General features: G+C 56.0%; 1 protein-coding gene across 5 annotated transcripts in view; it reads left to right on the top strand.

Moving 5' to 3' along the window:
• Nucleotides 1–24,061, top strand: part of SHISAL1 (shisa like 1) — a 161,621-nt gene that overhangs the window by 79,200 nt on the left and 58,360 nt on the right. Inside the window, exons 1-3 of one of the 5 annotated variants that reach the window (XM_011712058.3) lie at nt 11,907–12,175; nt 14,588–14,686; nt 17,519–17,720. The exons of 2 other annotated variants lie outside the window; for them this stretch is intronic. The gene's annotated coding sequence lies outside the window, so the exon portion shown is untranslated. Of the gene's footprint in view, nt 1–11,872; nt 12,176–14,571; nt 14,687–17,518; nt 17,721–24,061 lie in introns of those variants that run through there. 2 more of the 5 variants (XM_011712061.3, XM_011712063.3) reach the window with 2 other exon arrangements.

Raw genomic sequence — 24,061 nt, 5'->3', positions numbered from 1 at the left:
CCTGGGAGGGAAAAAATTTTTTGTTCACACTTCCCTGGAAAATGAGACAAACCGTGATCTTTGAAAACCCAGCTACATAATCTGATTATTCCTCCCTGGCAAGCCTCAGAGAGGTGCCCAGCAGAGGGAGGGGACAGCCGGCTCTGCCGCGGCGGAGAGATTTGCATTGGGAAATTGGGCTGGGAAAGTTTGTCTCCTGTGCCAGATCCCAAAGCTCCTCGTTGTTGCCTGATGGGCTCAAAATAAAGTGCCGTTTTCTTAGATATTGGCACAAATTAAAAATAAAGGCAAATTCCTTCCATAATCCAGCATGAGAATTTCCTCTGAGGCTCCCGGAGCTTGTCACGGAAACGATGGTGATTTGCTTTCACTTTGGGTTCCTTTCCTTTGTCGGGAGAATTGTACGTGAGCAGCTGGATTTACAGACCAAAAGAGATGCATTTAGCGTTCATTCATTCCACATTTCTGGAGCGCCTACTGAGTTCTGGACGGGGTGCCAGGCCCAGGGGGCAAGGAGGGGCGATTTGAAACAGGGTCCTTCCCTGGTGAGTTTTGCAGTGTGTCTGTCGCGGGGAGGGGCAGGAGAACTAAAGAAAAACCAGCCTCTGAGAGGGGTCAGGCAGGGCTTCCTGGTAGAAGTAACTCTCAGCTTGGGTCTTGAAAGGTGCGTAGGAGAAGGCAGAGGGGCATTTCAGGAGGAGGAGCGGCTTGGGGAAGGTCTCGGGGTGGGTCTCACACGGATGTGGCTTCTCGTTATGAAGGTTCCTTTGTGACAACCTGGCTGGACATGTGGCTTTTTACAAAGCCCTTTCATATCCATTATTTTCCACTGCCCTTGGGTAGCCCAAGGCAGGCCAAGTTTCCCTAAAGGAGAGAGCTGAGCCCAGAGACGGGAAGCAAGGTGGCCAGAGTCACAGCCAGGCGGGGCTCTGAAACCCAAGGCCCTGGATCTCATGGGCTGTGTGCGGGTGGAGAGCAAATAGAGTAAGTTATCCTGTAGAAATTCTAAAACTTAAAGAACCACATACATGAATTCCAAAGTCTAGAAAGGCCCCTTTCTCCCTCCATGGGAGCCGAACTCCCTGGCTGCAAGAGGGGCTGGGCTTCAGGACCTGGGTCCCGGCGATGCCCATGCTGGGGCTGCCGGCTCTGAGCCTCGGTCTCTGCGTCCAGAAGATGTGCTGATGGAGCTTCTCTCTGCCCATTTGCAGGAAGTCTGGCGTCGTCCCAAGCCCCAGAAGGCCCAGGTTCAGCCTTCAGCTCAGGGAGGGTCCAACAGGGTCTTTTTTTCTTTGGAAAACAGAAAAAGAAAACAGAAAAAAAAAGAGACAGAGTCTCTCCCTGTCACCCAGGCTGGAGTGCCGTTGCTCCATCTCGGCTCACTGCAACCTCCACCTCCTGGGTTCAAGTGATTCTCTTGCTTCAGCCTCCCCAGTAGTAGCTGGGATTACAGCCTCGCACCACCACGCCCAGCTAATTTTTGTCTTTTTAGTAGAGATGGGGTTTCGCCATGTTGGCCAGGCTGATCTCGAACTCCTGACCTCAGATGACCCACCCACCTTGGCCTCCCAAATTGCTGGGATTACAGACATGAGCCACTGTGCCCAGCCCTCCAGCAGGGCCTTTGCTGTTTAAATTGTTTAGGCTTCTGGGAGCCAGGCTGGGGTGTGGCAGGGTAGCACCAGCTGGGTGCAACTGCTTGGAATCTGATCCCTAGGACAGAAAGTCCTTTGGGGAATGAGCCATGCAGCTGAGATGAGCCCCATCGTCAGGACAACGGGCCACAGGGAGGCTCCGGGTGCTGATCCCTGGCAGGCTGCCTGCTTCCCCAAGAGCAGCCTGGAATTCCCAAGGCTATGCTGGGGTTCTGCCCAGACAAGTCTCCTCGCTGCTTGCTCCTCACTTTGTGACCCTGGGCAAGTTATATAACCCCTGGAGCCTCAGTTCCTTTACCTGCAAAATGGGTTATTGTGAGACCAGAGAAGATAAATTCATACAAAGGGCTTAGTTAGCACAGTGTAGATTCAATACCTTGCCCGCCTCTGTATTCTCACTTTGATACTGTTACCAACTTTGTGTTACTGTGTTAACATTGTTGCAGCCCTTCCACTAAGCAGGCAGGCAGGAACCAAGTCTGCTCATCCCCAGACCCCTAGAGTAGGGACTGCCATGCCTGTGGTTGTTGAATGAATGAGGAAATGAATCAGGTGAGCAGTTAGACCAGTGGCGGTGTTTCCTACCCAGCACCATGGCAACCGCAGACCACGCAGGTGGGAGCCAGCTTTGGAGCCTGGGTTCCGATCTAGCCCCCATCCCTTACTAGTGACCAGTGGGGGCTGCATATTTCCCTCTGAGCCTCAGCATCCTCATTTTCAACATAGAGCTAATAATGATGATAATAACGTGAGTGACTTGAGAGGATTTGAGGCAGAGATTGTAACATTTGGGACAGCTGGGTTAGTTACAGCGATAACCGTTATGTTTTATCCCTAAACTCTGGAGGGACAGTAAGAGTTCAAATCTCAGCCTCCACTCCTCCTGTCTGTGTGGCCTTGGACAGATTACATCACCGCTCTGAGCCTGTTTTCTCATCTAAAAATTGAGATGATATCCACCTCTTCAGGATTTAAACGAGTTACTGCAAGGAATGTGTTTGGTGCAGATGGGCATATAGTAAGTGCTCAGTAAATATAACTGGTATTATTGTCACCACTGCTACATTTAAAAACAGAAACACCCAGGAGGCACAGAAGCGGTGAAGGGTCAGAGAACCTCTCTCTGGAAGGGTGGAGGCCGCCTTGTTCCTAGTTTAGCTTGATAGTATCAAGCCCAGGTTTGGCATGCTTTGGACAGGTTTCTGGGAGTGAAGTGATGATGGATGGATGGATGGATGGATGGATGGATGGATGGATGGATGGATGGATGGTGGGTAGATGAATGCATAGATGGATGAATGGGTGGATAGATGGATGAATGGGTGGGTGAGGTGGGTGGATGGATGGATGGATGGATGGTGGGTTGATGGATGCATGGATGAATGAATGGGTGGATGGATGGATGAATGGGTGGGTGAGGTGGGTGGGTGGATGGATGGATGGATGGATGGATGGATGGATGGATGGATGGATGAATGGGTGGGTGAGGTGGATGGATGGATGGGTGGATGGATGCATGGATGGGTAGATGGACGGATGGACAAATAAATGAATTAGTGAATGAATAAAACTAAGATCAGGGCAGCCAAGGAAGAGGCTGAAGTTTGGGGGCAGAGGCTTCCCTTTGAGGATGCGAGCAACAAAGTGGGACATGATCTCTCTCTCTTTGCTGCATGAATCTTTGTTGACTAGGGATGGTGGCCTGAGTCTGGGAGCCCAGGTTGCTTGATATCCCTCACAATTTGGTTCTGAAGCTGGACAGAGCTGAGTTCAGGCTGTGACTCCCTCAGCTTCAGCATAGGCAAGTTCCTGCCGCTCTGAACCTCTGTTTCCCCCTCTATAATGTGGGGAGAGGACTGGCTTGCAAAGATAACACACTTGAAGGTGGTTTGCAACCTGTAAAGTCAAACTGAAAGTCAAGGGAGGTGTTGGCTCCACGCAGTGGGTGACAGGGAGCAGAGGGTGGATTTGGAGCTGGCGGAGCTCATGAAACATCAGCCTGGGCACTCTCTCGTCCCCTCCTGAGGAGACCTGAGGTACAGGGTCGGGGAAGGGGTAGAGGAGGCACTTGGGGCAGTGAGGCAGCACCTCCAACTCATGGACAGAAGCAGGCCCAGGGATGGGAGTGCTCTGCCCAAGGCCCTTGGAGCCCCAACCTGATGGAGAGACCCTAACCTGCTCACCACAACCCTATCCTGGGCACTTTGCCAACATCACCTTGTTTAATTCTCGTAACTTTCCGTGAGCAGGGACAGGTTGTTATACTCACTAGGGGCTCAGAAGGCAAAGTGAATTCCCCAAGGGCACAGAGCCACTACGTTGCAAAGCCAGGATTTGGACCTGGTGGCTTCTGTTCTTTCTACTGGGGAGGCTGAATTCACTTTGTGGTCAGGAGGGGTGCTGGTGTGGGAGCTCAGGGTCACCACACTCTGGTGCCCACCCCTCAATACAGTGTGGCTTTGCCCAGCCTCCTGCCTCCTGTCTGCCTTGGTTTCCTTCTCTGTAAAATGTGTTCACAGCAGGCCCTCCTGCAGGAGTCTGAACCCAGGAGGGACCGTGCAGAGTGCTCCGATGGGCCCACCCTCTCCACTCGTTGGCTGTTCTTTGACTCCTCTTTGGGGGGGAGAGACACCCCGGGAAGGTGTGGGGCCTGCAGGAGCCACAGAGGAGCCGCACTGGGGTTGTTCCTGCTTCCCTGCATCTTAACAACCAGGGGCTGGTTTCTGCTGCCTGCTGCCTCCTCAGAAGGGGGTGGGTGCAGGCAGGCATGGGCAGGCCACTTGTCCGGTGCATGTCATGGCTTTATTCACTCCTGAGATAGTACACAGGGCCTGTCCTCACAGGCTCACAGTCTGCAGGGACTCGTGGACATAGTCACCTGTTCTGGCTCCAGACTCAAGCCCTTTGTAAAATAATGCACAGGTGTGAGTGATGACAGAGGATGGGGAGCAATTCTGCTGGTAGGAAAGGGGCTGAGCATCAAGGGGGCCTTCCCAGAGGAGGCGGCATCCAAGGAGATGGAGTCTAAGATGACCAGGTTGACAAGCAAGGGGAACAGGGACATTTGAGGCAGAGGGAACCATGCATCTAGAGCCTAGGAAATGAGTCTGGGAGATTTCTGGGAGCTCTGAGTGGCTGTTCCGTGGCACTTGTGGAAAGCTGAGCAGAAGCCAAGGCTGGAGGACTCTGGTCGCAGGGGGGTGGGTGGCTGGGTGGACGGATGGATGCATGGATGGATGAATGGGTGGAGGGATGGATGAATGGGTGGGTGAGGTGTGTGGATGGATGGGTGGGTGGATGGATGGATGAATGGGTGGGTGGGTGGGTGGGTGGATGGATGGATGGATGGATGGATGGATGAATGGGTGGGTGATGTGGGTGGGTGGATGGATGGGTGGATGGATGGATGGATGGATGAATGGGTGGGTGAGGTGGGTGGATGGATGAATGGGTGGATGGATGGGTGGGTGGGTGGATGGATGGATGGATGGATGGATGGATGGATGAATGGGTGGGTGAGGTGGGTGGATGGATGAATGGGTGGATGGATGGATGGATGAATGGGTGGGTGAGGTGTGTGGATGGATGAATGGGTGGATGGATGGGTGGGTGGGTGGGTAGATGTGTGGATGGATGGGTGGGTGGGTGGGTGGGTAGATGAATGGATGGATGGATGGATGGATGGGTGGGTGGGTGAGGTGGGTGGATGGATGAATGGGTGGATGGACGGGTGGATGGGTGGGTGGATGTATGGATGGGTGGATGGATGAATGGGTAGGTGAGGTGGATGGATGGATGAATGGGTGGATGGATGGGTGGGTGGATGAATGGGTAGATGGATGGATGAATGGATGGGTGAGGTGGGTGGATGGGTGAATGGGTGGATGGATGGATGGATGGATGGATGGAGGAATGGGTGGGTGAGGTGGGTGGATGGATGAATGGGTGGATGGATGGGTGGATGGGTGGGTGGATGGGTGAATGGGTGGATGGATGGGTGGATGGGTGGGTGGGTGGGTGGATGGATGGATGGATGGATGGATGAAAGGGTAGGTGAGGTGGGTGGATGGATGAATGGGTGGATGGACGGGTGGATGGGTGGGTGGATGTATGGATGGGTGGATGGATGAATGGGTAGGTGAGGTGGATGGATGAATGAATGGGTGGATGGATGGGTGGGTGGATGAATGGGTAGATGGATGGATGAATGGGTGGGTGAGGTGGGTGGATGGGTGAATGGGTGGATGGATGGATGGATGGATGGATGGAGGAATGGGTGGGTGAGGTGGGTGGATGGATGAATGGGTGGATGGATGGGTGGATGGGTGGGTGGATGGGTGAATGGGTGGATGGGTGGGTGGGTGGGTGGATGGATGGATGGATGGATGGATGAAAGGGTAGGTGAGGTGGGTGGATGGATGAATGGGTGGATGAATGGATGGATGAATGGGTGGATGAATGGGTGGGTGAGGTGGGTGGATGGATGAATGGGTGGATGGATGGATGGATGGCTGAATGAGTAGGTGAGGTGGGTGGATGGATGAATGGGTGGATGGATGGGTGGGTGAGGTGGGTGGGTGGATGGATGGATGGATGGATGGATGGCTGGGTGAGTGGGTAGGTGGCAGGGGCATTAGTTACTGGATTGCTGGCTAGTTACTGGGTTTGGACATTACCCTGTGGACCTGGATGGCAACTGTGTGGTTGGAGCACTCTCACTGCTGTGCCTGGGGCAGACATTGCTACCATTAGACATTGCTAATCCACCATCGTGGCAGGACCCTGGATGCCTGCAGTCCCCCGGCAGCCCCGGGCCCATCAGTGCCCGAGACGACGCCTGTTTGTCTTGCTGCTGGGAATCACGGGGACGATGATACCCCTTCCCAGTTGCTTGTGTCTTGACTAAGCCCCAAACCCAAAGCACATTCCCTGTGGGAGAAGAGGGTGGGCTGTGGCCAGCCTCTGGTGGGACTCCACTGCCCCACAGTGCTGGCTAGTTCAGCTCTTCCTGCAAAAGCAAAGCCTTCCCCTCCAGGGACAAGCTCTACCAGGGCCTCCCTGGGCATGAGCACCACCCGGGAGTGCAGCCCTTCCTCCATCGCCTATAGGTCCACAGGCCAGGGGTCGAGCCCCAGACAGCCTGGACATCAGCTGGAGCCGGGCCAAAGAGGGGGTCACGGGGGAGGGCGGGGTCCTGGCAGAATCTTAGGCAGGACTAGGAAAAGATCAGGAGACGTCTCTCCTGAAATTCAAACAATTGGACAATCTGTTCTGGATCGATTTAGAAGCACTGGAGTGGAAAAAAATTAGAAAATATAGTGTGAAAGCTATTTTCTCTCCCTCTAAGCTCACTTGGGCAGAGGAATGAGCTGGAGTTTATTTGTGGACTGTCCAAGGCCCTGACCAGGGCCTCGCACCTCCTCCCTGCCCCCTGCTCCACTGCCTGGCCCACTTATCCCCAATGCCTGCTGCCTCCTCCTCCATGCCCAGTTCTGGGCTGACAATAGGGGGTCTCAGAGGGGCAGCATCCCTGTTGGTTCCAGGAACCAACAGCATATAGGAACTCAGACATGGACATGGCTAAGATCGAATGTTTGTGTTCAACAGGCACCCTGAGGGAGGTCCTTCTGTCCCCCTCTCCCACACTGCCAGACAAGGCCTCTCTATGCCAAGGTTGAGGTGTCTCTGCCTAGTTCATTCCTATACCCCCAGAGTCCAGGCCATGGAATCAGGGCTGGTACATAGTAGGTGCTCAGTAAAAGTTTCTTGCCTAAATGATGGAAGGAAGGAAGGGAGGGGGGAAGGAAGGAAGAAAGGAAACTGAGGCTTTAAATGAAGTCACATAGTCTGTTAGAGATGGAGGTGGGATTGGAATCAGATCTATCACCCTCGAGACCTGATTTCCCCCCACCCCCGCCACCCATCACTGGGGCCAGGAGCTAGGTCTGAGACATTTAGGGGCCTCCCACACCGACGACCCCTTTCTTTCCCCGGCACAGTGCATCTCACTCCTCCTAACACAACTCCTACATTTAATCTTTCACGACTTGAGCCAAATGCTGATTGTTTTAAAATAAGCATGTTCAGTGTGAGGCCAGACCGGAGTGGTGGGAAGGGCAGGAGAGCCGAAAGCCAGAGCCTTCCTTCCACATGGTCTGAATTGTCCCCGAAGGGAGCAGCTCCCTCTCCACTGTGGTGTTGGGAGTTTCTGAGGCTGGAGGAGTTCGCCCAGGGGTAGGGTCTGCCAGGACATTGTGAGTGTGGGGACATCTGGCACTGGTGGGAAATGGGACCAGTGGATCCCAGAATGATCTCTTCTGTTTTTCCCCTATCACTGGGAGAGGGGGCTGTTCCCAGTAATGAGGAAGTGGTTTCATTTTAGGGACTTGCAGCTCCCTCCTCTTTCCCCTTCATTCCCAAGGGCCAAGGCCAAGAGCCCGAGTCCTACAAAGAACTTGGGCTTGAAAACTCAACCAGCTCAGGTCCAAGTCCCAGAATCTTAGCAGCTGTGTGATCTTCAGCAGGTAACGCAACCCTCTGAGGCTTAGTTTTCTCATCTGCAGGCTTGGGCAGTAGCCCCTCCTTTTCTGAACATTGGAGGAGACGATACTTGTGAAACACCCAGGATAGTGCTGAACACATTGGAGGTGCTCAAGGAATGGCCTTTTCCTTCTGTCTCCACCTCATGGGAGGCCAGGGCTTATACACGGTTTCACTCTTACTTTGGTTCTGCCTCCGTGGCCTGGAGTCTTCATGGGCTACTGCCCTGGGCAGGTTCCCTGGCTGACAATGAGAGGTGAAGCCACAGTACAAGGGGACCCTTTCAGCCCCAAGTGTCTGAGCTTCCATCCTTAGCCACGCTGGGGACTTGTGGGTGGTGCCAGGTATGGCCAGCGCTGCAGCCTGGAGGGAGCCCCGTGTTGGGAAGTCAGAGATCTGGGTGCCAGTTCCAAGTCTGCCACCTATGAGCTGTGTGACCCTCTGTGTGTCCTCACCTGAGTCATGAACAGCCCTTACCTGCTTCTCAGGGTCACCGTGCTGCTCACCTAAAAGAACCTATGTGACAGCATTGAGCAGACCCTGAGCCTGAGGAGAGGATGGGGGGAAAAGGGCAGCCCTGGTGACTGACCCCTCCTAACCACCTAGCGTGGGCTCCGAGTTTCACATATGTCATCTCATTTAATCCTCACACCACCCAAGTAAAGGGGGTTAGCACCCTACTTCACAGGTAAAGAGAGAGCCTGAGTCATATGTCCAGGATCACAGGGCCAGCTGGGTTCCCTCCCCGAGGCCAGCCTGCATGTTCTGTCTTCTCTCTGGCCATGGCTTTGGCCACCGTCCGCCAGGCCTGAGCCCAGCACCCGCCTGCCCCTGGAATTCTGCACTTGCCATCCCGGTCCTGATTGCTTTCCTGCTGACAAAGCGCTGTCATAAATACTTTTTGATGTTACCTCTCCATTCCCCAGAAATTTTTGAGCCAACACTCCCCCAAAGCAGCAGCACACTGATTAGACTTCCATGATACCGTTTACCCAGATGTCGACCGACGCTACGTAATGTAGCAGTTTTCTCCCCGTTATAAGGGACGTTCCTTTTTGGAAAGCAGGAGGCCTTCTCTTGAAGGCTGGGGCATGGCATCGGGCCTGCAGCGAGGACTTTTCCGGTAGAGGCTTGTCTGCCCTGGACTTCCCCGCCCCCCACGGTGAGCTCCTGGAAGGGCTGGCCTGGGTCAGGGGGCAGCCAGCCTGAGTGTGGGGCCTTCTCCTGGAGGGGCTTTGCTCTGCCCCTCAGTCCCTGCTACCTGTCAAGCCCCTTGGTGTCAGGAGGCTGCAGTGGCAGAGCCCAGCTAGGGGAGGTCAGAGGGCCCCGTGCTCAGCAGACAGGGCAGACACGTTCATTAGCCATCCTGTTGTTTCCAAAGTGCGAACCCAGTATCAGGACGGATCTCTAGTTTGGGGACGACTAAGCAGAGAAGGATTCAACTGAGGAAGTGGAGCCTGGTGCTTGCTCTGCTGTGGGGGGTGACGGAGAGGACTTGGGGAGTCTGTGTCTGAAGCGGGTACAGTTCTGGGTTCTAAGTCTGGTGTCTGGGGGTCTGCCCTCCTTGCCTCCCCCAGCAATGCACCATTCAGTGGTTTATTCTTCCTGGGGATTCAGCCCCCGTGGGAACAGCCCACAGAGCAGGACAGCAAACCTGAGACCAGAGACCACAGGGCCAGGGCAGCTGAGAAGTCCAACTGGCGGCACAGCAGGTTTGGGGTGTCAGGGGCCACAGGTGTGGAGGCAGATGAGGTGGGAGGAGACTGTTGTCTGTTCACATCTGGACCTAGGAAAGCTGGAGGGGCCAGCAAGGGTTTGCAAAGGCTCGGCAAGGCGAATGAGAGCCGCTTCCTACCACCTTTGAAAGCACCTGTTTCCCTCGCTGTCCAGCCATTGCCGCCAGGGAGTTCTCCTGGGTGTGGACTGCCCCGAGTAAGGACAGGCCTGGCTTGCTGTGGGTCGGTGTGGCTGACCGGGCCCTGCCTGTCAGTGTAGCAGCTGATCCATTCGAGAGGTACATCCTTCCATCCTGGCCCGGCTCTCGGAGCTGGATCGCACCCACCCAGCAGCTTCCATGCCAATTACACAGAGTGTGGGTGGGAGGCTCATTAACCTCCAGTAGTGGAACTGGTCCAGGGAGTGGTGAGGATGGACAGGGGCCCTCCAGCCGACGATGGGGGGGTTAAGTGTGCCAGGTCAGGGGTGGGGGAGCTGGCTCAGCACCATCCCTGTGGTCTCCGCTGCAGCTCTATTTGCATAATTTTGAAGTTGATTGGCCTAAAGGCAACTTTGCTTAATCACAGCTGACAAGTCTCTGGTTGAAACAGCAGCTGCTGCCAATTAGCCGCGTTGGTGCCTTGGTTTGTTATAACTCTCTAGGCAGCAACCCCCAGCTCCCCCTCCTGCCCGCCCCCTAGTCTGCTTCAGAAGGAACCGGCAGGACCAGGTAGCTGCCCAGAGAACCTGCTATAGGCTCCAGCCCAGGTCTTCTCAGACTTGCAGGTGCTGGGGAATGGGTTAGCGCACAGCCTCTGATTCAGCCGGAAGGGTGGCGCGAGAGCCTGCATTTCCAACAGCTCCCAGGAGATGCCAGGGTTGCTGGTTTGTGGGCTGTGCTTGGGGTAGCAATGATCTCACCCAGAAGTTTGCAAACTGGGGCTGCCTGTTTGTGTGAATAAAGTTTTATTGGAACACACCATCACTGATTCATGTAGGATTCTCTACAGCTGTTTTTTGTCTACAACTGCAGAGTGGACAAAGACTGGGCGGCTTGCAAAGCTGGCCCAGCAGCTCTTCCTTCAGTGGGCATCAGAACGCCCTGGAAAGCTGGGACAGATGCAGATCCCTCGGCCCCCACCCTGGTTCTGATCCTACAGGTCTGTGCAGCCCTGGTGCAGCCACTTCCGGGGATCTCTTAGTTCATCTTGGCCTACCCTGGGTACCATCCCCATTAGATAGCTGGGGAAACTGAGGCTCAGAGTGGTCTCTCAATTCTCTGAGGTCCCAAGCTAGTAAGCTCTGGCTGAGTCCCACCGCATCCTGCGTCGTTGACCGAGGTCCCTCTCCCCAGGGTGCACCACGTCCCAGCTGGGTTCCCTGGCTTGGTCTGCTCCAAATCTGGATTCCACGTTGGGGCCTGCTGTTTGTAACCTTGGGCAAGTCACAGAATGACATGTCCTGTTGCAGGAGCATGATGTGTGGGAGACCAGGTCTGTCAAGGGCCCTGCAGAGAGCACTTGGCCCCTGGGGGTTATTATCGCCCTACTCCACATCGATATGGGTGGTTTACACTGTGACGTCTCTCCCCTCCCTGCCCCAGACTGCGAATCTTTTGAGGGCCAAGATAGAGACCCATCCTGCCATTGTGGAATCACCTGAGGTCAGGGAACTGCTGCCTGTGAGCCTGTGAAGGAGGCAGCAATTCCCCAGCAGTGACTCAGGCAGGGCCCTACGTGTTCTTCGTCTCAAGTCATCCTCCCCATGACCTGGAGGGGCCAGGATGGAGGCATGGCACCATCCACAAAGGAAGAAACCAAGCCTCCTCGAGGCAGGTGACCCGCCAGGCAGGTAATGACAGCATAAGAAGCAGCATTGTGATTCTGTGGCCCAGGTGATGTGGGGCCACCAGCTCAGTTCAAAACACGGAAATACAGGAGGATGTTATATGGCCCGGTATCCTCAGTTTACAGATGGGGAAACTGAAGCACAGAGCATTTATGATTGGTAGGGTCTCAAAGGGATAAGGTGTCTATGGGCTTAATAGGAGGAGGCTGGGAATTCATGCTGATTCCCTACTGGAATTAGACAATTCTGGCACCACGCCCAGCAACCTGGGACTGTGAACTGGAAAAAAACGCTGCTGTCTCAGGGACCCCCAGCCAGGACGAAGCAGCTTCTGCAGTCTCCACCCAGGCCCCCGTGTGAGTCTCAGCTGCCCAGAGAGGTGGGCCTGTGTGCAGTGGACGGGGCTGGGGGATACTGTAAGCATTGTTTTCCTTTACATACATTTTGAACCTTGATTTTCTATTTTATTTTCTGGACTCCGGGCCGTGGACTCAGGCTCATCTCTCTCCCTGCTTGCTGGTATTCTCCCTCAGTGGTCCTTGCCAAGACTTCTTTATTTACTCGTTTGTTTGTTAATAGTATAAGAAACATCCTTGACCCATCCCCCAGCATGAGGGCAGGAGTGTTAGCCTGTGCACCCCCCAGCAGGGCCCACTTCACCCCACATCCCCCTGTATGCCTCGCTATAGCCAGATGTGCCCTCAAAAAGTACATTTTATTTACAGTTCTTTTTAGCTTTCTAGAAAGGGTACTATGCTGAACTTCCTCTTTGGAGACTTTGCTTTCTCTCTAGCCTCATAGCGCTGAGATGCCCTGTGACGTTCTGTGCGGCCGCAGTGCATTTGGGTAGCTGAAGAGTGTTCTGGTGTTTGGCCATAATATCATGCATTTTCCTATTCATCCACTGGGCCGTCTCCAGGGCTGTCTCCAGGGTTTTCCATAGCGCTGCTGTGAGCTTTCTAGAAGCTGGTCCCCTTGGCCGAGAGGGAATGTTGGTGCTGTTCCTCCCCCACAGTCGCTGAGGCAAGGACCCACCGTGTAAGAGGATGTGGTCACAGTGGCCTCCCTGAGCCTGCACTGGGATTACCCTCCCTCCAGGTGGCCCTCGGCCCAGTCTGCCAGGCAGGCTGATCTTTGTGCTTCCAACCTCTGTCAAAGGTGAACTTTTAAAATTCCTGCCTCGTAGGGTGATTGCAAGGAGTCAGTGTCATTGGCGGACCCATACTTTGCTATGTCATAGGTGCTCCAGATCTGGTGCACAGGAGGTCTGCTTTGAACCATAACAAAATCCACAGGGAAGCCCAGGCTCAGAGAGACAGAGAAATGTGCCCAGGATCACACAGCTGAGAAGTGGCAAGGCCGGGACTTGAACCCATGTTCAGACCCCAAGCTCAGAGCCCTTTTGTTTCTCTGATGCTGTGCTGAGCCCCAGACAAGAGGCAGGAGGGACTTTGTGTGCCTTGTCCCCTTCTGACAGGAACACTCCCCCACCCCCACTCCCGCCCCGCTGCCCGACTCATCCTCCAGGTGTCCATGCCAGACCCCCTGGTCTGACTCCCTAGCCAGGCGGCCCAGGGCGAGTTACTGAAACTCTGCACCTCAGTTTCCGCATCTGTAAATTGGGGATAATCAGAGTACCTCCTAATGATGAAGATTAAATAAATACCACCCCCACCCCCAGCCCCCTACCCCATCAGGCTGCATCAGGCACTCTGGGCGCCCACAGACCCCTGGTTTCCCATCGTGGCACCCATCGCTCTGGGCTGCCATTGTCGGGACTGTGGCTAGATAAGGGACACCCAGACCAGTCTGAACTCGCTCTCTGTCCACCAAAAGGAATGGAAAAAGGAGGTTTATTTCTGGCCTGTCTCAGGATGGGCAGGCTTCCAGGGATGGGTGGGAGGCAGAGGAGGGCTGGCCTCCTTTATGGCTGTGTTTAAATGCCACCCAGAAGCCAGCCAAGGGCGCCGCTGAGGTACCACGATGCATGAAGGCCCGGGGGTGGGAGACGGCCATGGGCTGGGGGAGTGCCTGGCAGCCAGGAAATGTGGCTGCAGAGGCCAGCCAGGCCCCTGTGCTGAGTCCAGACAGTCATGGAAGCCACTGATGTGTTTCAAACAGTGGCAGGTGTGGGCACCCCCCGCCCCATTCCTGCCCCATTCCCACCCCATTCCTACTGGCAGGGAGGACCCTCTGCTGCTGGGTGGGGACAGGCCAGGGGTAGGGGGGGCAACAGCAGGGAGGTCAGCCCAGCTTGGAGTCAGGCGGGTGCCACACACCCTCTGTGGGCTGGGGTGGGGACCGTTTATTTTACCCACACCCCTCGCCGGGCAGTGCTGGCCAGAGGGGCTTGTGCAGTGGTGTCACTAACCTCCGTTGCCCAACAGAGACTGAGGGCCACGGGAAGGAACCCACATGTAGTGTGCCAAGCATCTGCCGAGGTGTGCACCTGGAGCCCCGTGGCCTCAGTGTGAGCCCCAGCTCTGCTGCTTCTAGCTGCGGGATCTCACAGGGAGTGTCTCCAGTTTACTCACCTGTAAAATGGGGCTCTTGCTGGTGCTCTGAGGATGCACAAGGCAGTGAGACCAGAGCCTGGAGTGTGTGGGGACTGCGGGAGCAGCCGCTGCCATCCTGGGCCTGGGAGGTGGCGGCCCTAGGCCAAGGCGGGAGCTGGACTCCTGCAGGGCTGACTCAGCGCCCTGACCCCACTCCCCGCCCCGAGGAGCACGCTGAATTCTTGTCAGCACACACAAGCCAGCCTGCGCTGGAAAACAGTCTTTTGCCTATACAAGGCCCGACCAAGTTGCTCTCCCTTTATTGGGGTTTAGGGTTGGTGGCAACCAGGAGCCAGGGAAGAGGCCAGCAGCTGCAGGGAGACCGCAGCCAGCGGGGAAGGCTTCTGGTCCCTCAGTCACAGGGCTCGGCAGGTAAGGAGCAGCCTGTGGAGGTTTCCAGGTCCTCACTGTGCAGGGGCACCTCTGTTCCTTCACGCTGGGCCTGGGGTCCCTGCCCTGGCTAAGCACTCCATGTAAGGGAGAAGCCAGGCAAGGCTGCTAAGTGACTCCCAGTCACTGAAGAATGGGCGGGGCCAGGGTGACAGCTATGCCAGTGGGGTAAGAGGGGGAGCAGGCTCTGATCGAGAGGGGCGGGAGCCCTGCGGGGGTACACAGATGCTGGCGCTACTACCTACCTGCTGTGTGACTTTGAGCAAGTTGCTGGCTGACTCTGCACCTCGGTGTCCTTGTGTCAAGAGCCTTGCACAGAGAGGGGTTGGAGAGAAGGCCAAAGGCTCGGGGCAGGGTCCGGCATGGCTTGAGAGCTGCAGAAGGCCTAGGGAGTGCTCTCAGGATGCCCTAGTCATGGCCTGGAGGGTGTTTAGTTGGCTTCATGGGGGTGAGGTGGGTCTGTTCAGCCCACTTCGGAGTCTGCAGTCCCAGTCCAGCATCACACTGGTATGAAATAAGTGAATAGATGAATGAATGAATGAATGAATGAATGAATGCACTGGCCCCTCCCAATACCCCTTCAAGGTGGGTATGTTGTCCCCATTTACAGATTGGGAAACTGAGGCTCAGGGCTTTGGCTTTTCTTCACTCCAGTGAGGAAGGGGTTCTAGGGACCAGGGAGGCGGAGGGAGCTGAAGAGAAACCCAGGGCCACCCCGCCCCCACCCACCGAGGCAAGTGCCGTGCCTGTCTTTCCTCTTCCCGCCCTGACACTTTAAGTGATTCATTCTTCATGTGATATTTTTGTGTTTCTCCAGTGGGAAAAAAAATGCCTCTGGGATTTCCAGGGGTTGTTTTATCTCCATGGTGCAACCAAATAATTCAGGAGGACGGAGAGAAACAAAGGGTTGTTGAGTTGCAGAAGGCCCCCGATTGTCTCAGCCAAGCTGTCCCCTTAATAGGGGAGGAAACTGAGTCTGGCCTGGAGCCCATTGCCCTGTGACCCAGTGTGGCCCCGAGGAGGACAGTGGGGCATCTAGGGCCTCCAGCAGGGTTGGGGTTTCCAGCTAAGCCCCTTTCAGCTGTGTGTTCTTGCTCAAGTCCCCTCTTCGCCAGGCCTCAGCTTCCCTATCTGTAAAATGGGATCACAGCAGTGCCTACTTCCAACATTCAAGAGAGTAGCACACCCAGAGAACTTGATGGGTGCAGAACTGGTCCAGGCCAGGGGCTCAAAAGGGGAAAACATTGGAACAGCTGAGTCTGTAACTTGGACCCAGAGCCCGGCTGGCTGGGGCATGGTGGAGTCAGCGGGGAAAGGTGTCAGTGAGGGACAAGAGCCTTATTGGGGATACACTGTAATGTTTATCCACTGAGGGAGGGATCTGGGGAGATAGGAGAGGTTTCCAGGTTGGTGGTCACCTTTATGCCTTCCCGATTCCAGCACCCAGGCCAGCACCCTTCATGGCAGTGTGCTTCTCCTTGTGGCCCTGACCCTGAGAGTAGCCCCATGGAGCAAGTGGTTTACCCGCCTGGTAGGGGCACAGTGGGGGCCCGGGGGGTGTGAGCTGGCCCATCTCGGCTGCCTCGGACTCAGGGCAGCCTGTCCCACCAGAGCCCTGGAGTTGAGTTCTAGGCTAAAGTAAGGGGCTTCCACCCAGGGCTGATGGCCCACGGTCACTCCTGGTGGTGGCCATAAAAGTGGAGGCCCTGTCTCAGCTGAAGGAGATCTCCTGCCTGGATCTCTGCTGTTCCCATCTGGAAGTTTGCTCTTTGCAATAAAACAAATCAGGCCAATGAGTGCTAATGGAGTTCCTACTCTATGGCCAGCAGACATTTATTCAGCACTTACTGTGTGCAAAGCATGGTGGGGCAATGCAGAGGCACAAAATTTCCCACCCTTGAAGAACTCGTACCAGGCAGGGAAGCAGTAAACCAACAGATAAGGCAGAGGGAAATCAGGGCCAAGTAAAGGAACAGGCAAAGCATGGAAAGAGGAACTGGGGAAATCAGACGTAGTCATGGAGTTCAAACACACTTTCATTTGCCAAGGGGCACAGGACACTCTCTGGTACCTAAACCATCAGCTTTGGGAATAGTGGAGTGGGTAACAGCAGATAAGAACCCTTTATGGATCAACCGCTAATGCTCTGGGTGCCCTGCTAGCTTCTGGTCCTTTCTATCTTTGGTATACCTGCAAGGTGTGGAGCACGGCTCCCGTTTCACAGATGAGAAAACGGAAATCAGTGAAGTAACTTGCCCTAGATCACCCAGCTAGTTAGTGATAAAACTCTGACCCAAGGCCAGGGAGACTCGCTGCAAAGCCTATGTGGTCGCCCCCAGCACCCTGTTTGGAGTTGAGCGGACCTGGGTTCAGATTGCAACCCTGCCACCCTCCAGCTCTGCGCAATCACTTAGTTTCTCTGATCTGTGGTTTGTTTATCTCAGAAATGGAGATGATCATTGCCTATGTCCATTCAACTAATTAACATGTGTTTATAAAGGGCCTACTACGTGCCAGGCCTGTGCTGCCCACAGAGATGAGCAAAAATGAAATGGTCTCAGCAGGGCTGGGTTCGGGGATGTGACCGCTGCAGGGTTAGGCGTTGGGTCGGCAGGGCTCAGGTCACATTGGCCGTTACTGGGGTGTGAGGTGCTGGCCCTTCTCGCTCGCTGTCAGCTGTGGAGCCCAGCACCCCAGCTGCAGGTGAACGGCTGCCTGTCTGTCCTTCTCCAGCCATATACTCCGGCTGCCTCAGTCCTGGCCGGCACAGCGAGGAAAGATGTCCTAGTTCCCTCCTGCCGCTTCCTCCCGCAGGTACGAAGGGGTCACGAAGACACGCTTTGATCTCACTTCATACACAGGCATGGAGCCTCGTGAAGTGTTTATTCCTGGACTTCGCGTTTCGGAGTGAGATTTCATAACCTCTAAGTGGATGTCCTGAAAACAGAAGTTCACAAAGTCAGGATCAGGTCTGCACTACCGAGGAAAGACCCTGGAGACTGGGAAACCTGCGGAGGTGAAACATCCCTGATGACACATGTGTGCACACGTGTGTGTGTGCTGTGTGTGCTGTGTGGAGAGAGGCATGCACACAAGTGCTGCCTGCAGGGTAAACACTCTTATGAGTCGTAGAGACAGGACACAGGAGCAGACCCCGGGGTTTGAGTCCCCTCTCTGAGGCCCGCATTCTCCATCTGTGTAACAGGGAGAATGAGGGTGCGGCATAGGGCTGGGTGGGAAGGGAACGGGTGAGGAACGGGGAGCATTGTGCGCCGTGCTCCGCCCGGGGCTTGGGTGCTCTGCAGCTGCTAGCCCCGTCTCCTTGTCTGTACTTGCTGCCCTTCTGCTAGGCCGCTGCCTACCCGCAGGACTGTTGGTGAGGCTCCAGAGAGCCGTGCCCTGTTGAATTGCTAATCCGTGCTAATGCTACCACTGCTAATCATCGTGCCTACGTAGAATTACGGATCATTACGTAATCTGTTGTCTGTGACCGCCTCCCCCCAGGCTGTAAGGCTCATGGCAGCAGGAATGCCCCATGCCCAACACTGCTGGTCCACAGTAGAGACTCGTTAGGTGATCCCTGAGTGGCGACCAGGAGAGAAACCGCTCCCTGAACAGTGGGGTCAGGAGGGCGGCTAACCGGGGCTGCTTGTGTACGAGGTGGCACTTGAGCCAGGTCCCGTGGGCAGGTTCAATTTGGACATACAACGTGGGGAAAGGGATGTCCAGGGGCAGGATCAGCTGGGCAAAGGCCTGGACTCCTGAGTGCCGCCACCAGCCGCTTCATGCCCAGAATGCTGGGCATGACCCATCCTCACCCCAAGGTCAGCCCCCCGCCCCGCACGACAGTAGAGTAGGTGGGACACGTTTAGGGAACAGGCCATGTGTCCTTTGTTCTCCATCCTGTGGGGTTCAGGCCCGAGCGTCATCCTTGTTTAAAGAGGGCCGATCCCGGGGCAGAGGTCCCGGTTCTGCCACCCTCAGCTGCCCATGCTCCGTTCTCCCAGCTCTCTCTCAAGTTAGGACACAAACCGGGCAGGCTTCACAGAGTGCTGCTGCCCATGCTGGCCCCGGGTGAACCCCACCCAGCCCCTGCCCTAGCCTCAAGACAGGCCGAGACCACCCTGGGGAGGGGGGAAGTCAGAGTGTCAGAAGCTCACCTGGGGAGTGGGAGAATCACAGCGGGAGAGCTGCCCTGAGAGACGACCACCCCAGATGAGCCTCCAGGCTGCGGATTTGGAGAGGGAAGGGTGGTCCTAGCATAGCGGAATGGCATGAGTAAAGGCCCAGTGGCACCACAGACCCAGAGGGCTGAAGCTCCAGGAACAGGGAGGGCAACAGGGCCACAGGGCCAGGCCACAAGGGGCCTCAGGTAAAAGCACAGCCTTGAACCCAAGAAGTCAGGTAGGTGATTAGGTGGGTACTTGGGAAAGCTGACTCTAGGGGCCATAGGGCTTGGGTTGGTGAAAGAGGCAGAGTCAGAGACCAGACCGCAGCAGCAAGAAGCACATGGCCAGGGCTGTCCAAGGCTTCGATGCCTCTCTTCCTTTAGTTGGTGAATTAGTTGCCGATGTTCATCCCCATTCTAGGGCTGAGGACACTGAGGCTCAGGTGTCACCCCAGGTCACATGGGATGTGGATACAGAAGGTGGAGCCAGGACTTGGCCCCAGGCAGAGAGCTCGACCCCCAAGCCCTGCTGCCATAGACCCAGTCCTGCAATGGGCTGGAGGTGTGCTTGCTTGTGCCCAAAAGTGGGGCGTGGTGGGCTGAGGAGGGGCTGGTGGGAAGCCCCCAATGCTGTGGGGGGTCTCCAGGCATCAGGCCAGCGTCCAGGCCTGTGGGAGCCTGAGGTCCTAGCCCCGCCCTTCAGGCCCTCTTGCATCCCGCCCTGCCGAGCTTGGCTGACACAAAAACAGATCCGTTGCTGTTCCTGGTGGGGTTTAATTCATCTTCCCAGCTCTGTTTCTCTTCACGTGCCCTCCTTCCTTTCCTTCCCCAGCCTCACCAAGTTCGGTATTTAAAAATAATCCTCAAATCTCCGAACAGCAGTCCCAGGCTGACCCAAGGGGTGGCCAGCAGAGATGCATGCCTGACTTGTGATTCTGGCCATGGTCAAACGAGCGTTCAGGAACATCCCACTCTGCCAGAATGTTCTTCCAATTGTTTCAGTTTTGTTGTTGGCCACGGACTACCATCTTAGGCAGTTTACCAATTTTCAGAGAAATAGAACCCGGGAGGATAAGTCTAATCTCTGTGGTAAATGTGCTTTCTGGGGGTCCTTGGGAGGCCTCAGAAGCTTTTTCAGTGCCATGAGGTAGAGTGAACTTTGCTACTGAGTGGCTGTGTGACCTTGGACAAGTCACTTCACCTCTCTGAGTCTCAGCTTCCCCCTTCTGAGATGGGAGCTTGGTGATCCACCTCCTCAGGCTGACGTGGGGGTCACCTCACGTGACGTGGGGGGACAGTGCGGTAAATACCAGGGTTCAGCCTGGCACACCATGAACTCTGCCAGTGTGAGCCAGCCCAGGTTAGCAGCCCCAGGTTACAGGCAGTGCAGGGCCCCACAGGAGGTTGGAGGATGGCGGACGCCCTTCCAGGCCTGTTCTTGGGCTGCCAGAGTGATGTCCCACAGACCTCATTTGTGGGGCCTCTCAGGTGATGGTGCCCAGTGGTGTAACATGCCATCATCATCAGAGCTCACTGAGCCCAGGTCCCCTCCGCACACGCCATCATCATCAGAGCTCCCAGATCCTAGTTCCCTCCACACACGCCTTTGTCATCACAGCTCTCCGAGCCCTGGTCCCCTCCACACACCCATCGTCATCACAGCTCTCCGAGCCCAGGTCCCCTCCACACACCCATCGTCATCACAGCTCTCCGAGCCCAGGTCCCCTCCACACACCCATTGACATCACAGCTCTCAAACCCTAGGTCCCCTCCACACACCCATCATCATCACAGCTACCAGATCTTAGGTCCCCTCCACACACCCATTGTCATCACAGCTCTCCGAGCCCAGGTCTCCTCCACACACCCATCGTCATCACAGCTCTCCGAGCCCAGGTCCCCTCCGCATACCCATCGTCATCACAGCTCCCAAACCCTAGGTCGCCTCCACACACCCGTCGCCATCACAGCTCTCTGAGCCCAGGTCTCCTCCACACACCCATCGTCATCACAGCTCTCCGAGCCCAGGTCCCCTCCACACACCCATCGTCATCACAGCTCTCCGAGCCCAGGTCCCCTCCACACACCCATCGTCATCACAGCTCCCAAACCCTAGGTCCCCTCCGCACACCCATCGTCATCACAGCTCTCCGAGCCCAGGTGCCCTCTGCACACCCATCGTCATCACAGCTCCCCGAGCTCAGTTCCCCCTCTGCACACCCCACGGAGGGACCCAAGGTGATGGCTTTGGCCTTGTGAACATCGGTGCTATTGAACTCGTGGCCCTGAGGCTGGCTGCCTCGTGGAAGCCTGACTGGGATCATAGCAGCTGGCTGGTCCCCAAGGCCCGGAGAGGTTTCCAAAGTAGCTTTCTGACCTAGCTTGGAATGGGGAGGTTGGCTTCTAAGCTTTGCTGTCTCAGATCATTAGAAATGGAATTTTTACTTAGGTAACTTCTCGTGACACACAGTGGGTTGTTCTTTCTACTGAGGATTCAGCTTTCAGCTCTGGCCCTGAGCTGCCTTGGGGGCCTGGGGAGTAAGGGCAGCCCCTACCTCCTCATGCAGAAGCCCCCTAACCCCTTCATCCAGAGATCCCCACACGCCCCTAGGGCTTTTGTCTAGCATACAGGCTGCAGCTTTGATTGTACATTGACCCATCTCGGGCCAGACAGGGGGGTTGGGGGCACAGCCAGGCCACGGATGCTGAACAGACCCCCAAGGAAAGCCCAGGCTGGACGTGGGACCAGTGCAACCACAGTGTGCTGTGGCAGGGACACCTGCAGTGTGCAAACCCACATGACCACGGGGTGTGCCTCAGCGCCCAAGGCTGATGTCCCGCAGGGCTGGAATTCCCACCCCGTCCATGGAACTCCTAAGTCCCAGCCCCCGGCTTCAGGCTGCACACCGTCCTTTCCTAGAACCACATTGTCTCACAGCACATCTGTGTAGTGTGCGTTCATCTCTGGAACCATCCCCCAGGAGCATAAAGGCCTCTCCAGCTGTGGACCCTGGGTCTGGGAAGGCAGAGGTGGGGGTCTGCTCAGCAGATCGGGGGCTGAGGGCCAACCCTGGCCAGGACCCTCATGACCTAGTAGAAGAGGTTCTGGGAAGAATCGCATAACAGGAAACTGCTGGGCATCCTTGCCTGTGCTCCCTGAGGGCAGGGACTCACCTTTGCTGTGTTCCTAGAGCCCATCCCAGGGTCTGGCCCCAAGTGCAGGTCAGCAAGTGGATGTTGAGAGAATAAGTGAATGAATAAATGAATTAACACATGAATGAAGGAAGAGGTGGAAAACTCTAGGCCTCAGCGGAAGGGCAAACTTTTTCCAGCTGATAGAATCATGGCAGGCTTCCTGGAGGAGGTCATACTGGAGCAGCTTCTAAAGTGGTAGAGGATTTGGACTCCTAGGTGTGAAGGGAGGGCACCCCCCAGGGGTGAGCAGCAGCCCCCCAACATCAGCCAGTACACTCAGGGCTTTGTAGGGAGTTGGAGCAGCAGGAGCAGGGGCCAGGCCTGTGGCTGAGGCAGATCCTCTTCATTCACTCAACAAACCTACCAGCTCTTGGAGCTGAGCCCCAGCCACAGAAGTGGGGCAGCCCCATCCTACGGGGGCCAGAGGAGCTGGAGTCTGGGGACCTGTTTCAACTCTCATTGGGTCTTGGCATCCCCATCTGTAGAATGGAGCATGGGGGAGGCATCTCAGAGGTCCCAACACTCTCCATTCCCGCGGCTCATTTTCCAGGGCTGATCCATAGGACTCCGCAGGAGAAATCCATTCCTGAGTACTCCCGGATGCTTGACCTGGGCTCATCCTCCCAGGGGGGCCTGAAGGAGGCTGGGAGGAGGCCCAGGCTCAGAGCCATTAAGCAGCTTACAGCCCCCAGGGATGAGTAGGGCAGCGGTGGGAGCAGAGAGACCTGCGGGTAGATGGGAGGGGCCCCTCCCCAGAGGAAGAGATGAGTAAACTTGAGTAAGTTTAGTGTTAGGGGCCTGCGTTCTAGTGGCATTTTACAATCCTGACAGTCCCTTCCCTTGTTCTGGCAAACCAGACTTCACAAGGTCAGCACCTGACGTCCAGCTCCCGCCACGATGCCCATGCTACAGGGGAGGAGACCAAGGCTGCAGCAGCAGGGCCTAGGCCAGGGCCAGGCCATGAGCGCTATGCGTTTGGCCTCGAGTTTTGCCCTGTCTCCTCACTCCGAAGTCTCCAACCTCTGGGAGGCCTGAGTGGCTTTCCCTTCTGCCTGCCCTGAGCCCTAACTCTGCTCCAAGTAAAGCAGCATTCGGAGCTGCCCTGGGACCCAGGTTGGTGTCCCCTCTGCTCTCCCTGACCAGGCTATGAGCTCTGGAGGGCAAGGCAGCCGCTGGCTGGCTCCTGGGGCCCAGAGCAGGTGCCAGGACAGTCTAGGCAAGCAGAGGGGCTTGTTTCTTTGGGCTGCACATTGTCTTCCACCATCTCTTCTTTCAGAAATATGTGGTCTGGTAACAGATCCCTGCACTGTGTATTCAACTCTGAAACCATCCTCCCAGGGGGTGGAGGGCCTCACCTGGCGTGGACAGAATGGAGCGGGCAGGGAGTCTGCTCTGCAGATGGCGGAGGTGGGGCTGGGGGATGGGAAGGTGGCTCAGCCAGGCCAGGAGGTCCTCAGGGTCTCCCACCTGGGTGGGATTCAGGGCTCTCCAGGCCCCACCATCCTCACATCAGACCCCGCCCCCAGGTATGCAGGTGAGCTTCCTCGTGTGGACCCAACCCAGCCTTTCCTGGGAGCAGGCTGCACGTGAGAGGCTGTACCCATGAAACACTCACTCCTCATCCCCCTCCCCTGAGCCCCTGGCACCCTCCATTCTGCTTGTGACCCGATGACAAATCCCCTGGGAGTGGGACTCCTCTAGGGACCCTGTGTAGGTGGAATCTCGTGGTCTGTGTTCTTCTGTGCCTCGCCAGTTCATGAGCATAATTCCCTCTGGGATGCCCCTGCTGTGGCATGTATCATAGTTTCCCTCCTTTTTTGGGAAGTAATGTGCATTGTGTGACGGGCCACCCATCCATCCCCCGATGGGCACATGCGTTGCCTCCACCTTTTGACTAAGGATGCTGCTGGGAACACGGGTGTGTGTATGTATCTGTTCGAGTCCCTGTTTTCTGCGCCTTAGGGTATGTACTCAGAAGCTCAGAGCGTTTTAAA

The sequence above is a fragment of the Macaca nemestrina genome, chromosome 15 (assembly GCF_043159975.1).
Source record: "Macaca nemestrina isolate mMacNem1 chromosome 15, mMacNem.hap1, whole genome shotgun sequence".
NCBI lineage: Eukaryota > Metazoa > Chordata > Mammalia > Primates > Cercopithecidae > Macaca > Macaca nemestrina.
Note: the sequence above shows the minus strand (reverse complement) of the source record. Positions and strands in the feature narration are given on the sequence as shown.